Source organism: Myotis davidii, unplaced genomic scaffold, assembly GCF_000327345.1.
Source record: "Myotis davidii unplaced genomic scaffold, ASM32734v1 scaffold592, whole genome shotgun sequence".
NCBI lineage: Eukaryota > Metazoa > Chordata > Mammalia > Chiroptera > Vespertilionidae > Myotis > Myotis davidii.
Window position 1 is genome coordinate 1,571,307 of NW_006284844.1, and position 246 is coordinate 1,571,552.

At 67.5% G+C, this 246-nt stretch overlaps 1 protein-coding gene across 2 annotated transcripts in view; it reads left to right on the plus strand.

The window, feature by feature from the left end:
• Nucleotides 1-246, plus strand: part of PDE10A (phosphodiesterase 10A) — a 230,988-nt gene that overhangs the window by 48,624 nt on the left and 182,118 nt on the right. The window lies entirely within an intron of this gene.

Sequence of the window (246 nt, forward strand, 5' to 3'; positions counted from 1 at the left end):
ACGCAGGCTGACGCTCTATCCACTGAGCCACCCCCGCTCCCCTGCCTCCCACTGGGACCAGGAGGCTGGGAGCTGGGCGCCTGTGGGCGAGGGGCCGGCAGCTCTGTTCAGAGCACAGGTGCTTTTTTCTGTTATTTCCCTCCTTTTCAACATTGTCAGGACTGACCGAGCCAGAGGGGTGCGGGCTGGGGACCTGAGGGGTGCGGGCGGCTGGGGGCCTGAGGGGTGCGGGCTGGGGGCTGAGGG